The following is a 545-nucleotide window of genomic DNA, read 5'->3' on the forward strand; positions in this document are numbered from 1 at the left end:
GTGTGGCCGCTGGTAGCTGTTTGATTCGCCTGTCGTTTTGCTTGTTTTCGACCGGATTGTCCTCCGCATCACACGCTGGGCAATGTGTGTTGCATTGTTGTTGATCTTGACCGTGAGTATACACATTCCGGTAAACCCCTAGTTAGACCTATCCCCCCCCCCCCCCCCCCCCCCCGGTGTTCAGTCTCCTCTTCTCGCAGGATATTTGCACTCTCGTGCATGTCTGGTGTTTAAGTTTTTTCTCCAAAATCTCTTTTACTAGACTCTTTTAAAAAGGATGTACAGCTCAAGCAACTGTGGATTGTTATCTAGCATGCTTCACTGGTGTTCCTTGTGGGTGTGTGTGTGTGTGTGTGTGTGTTTGTGTGGGTGGGTGGGGGGGGGGGGACGATTACGGTCACACGCGTTTTTCTTCTCCTTCTCAGACTCCTCCTGACTTTTCTTTCATTCTCCTAGGTGGTCACCAACAGCCAGCACATGCCGGAGTATGTGGTGTGATGTGTGCACGCCCGAAAAGGGGATGTGCGTGCATGCGTGCGTAGATC

The 545-nt window shown here is 51.4% G+C and overlaps 1 protein-coding gene across 2 annotated transcripts in view; it reads left to right on the forward strand.

The window, feature by feature from the left end:
- LOC135826513 (AT-rich interactive domain-containing protein 1A-like) overlaps positions 1-317 on the forward strand; it is a 12672-nt gene extending 12355 nt beyond the window's left edge. For both annotated transcript variants that reach the window (XM_065339120.1, XM_065339121.1), the window contains exon 9: positions 1-317. This exon is cut by the window's left edge and continues 1035 nt beyond it. The gene's annotated coding sequence lies outside the window, so the exon portion shown is untranslated.
- Positions 318-545: the final 228 nt, after the last annotated feature.

Source organism: Sycon ciliatum, chromosome 10 (genome assembly GCF_964019385.1).
Source record: "Sycon ciliatum chromosome 10, ocSycCili1.1, whole genome shotgun sequence".
NCBI classification, from domain to species: domain Eukaryota; kingdom Metazoa; phylum Porifera; class Calcarea; order Leucosolenida; family Sycettidae; genus Sycon; species Sycon ciliatum.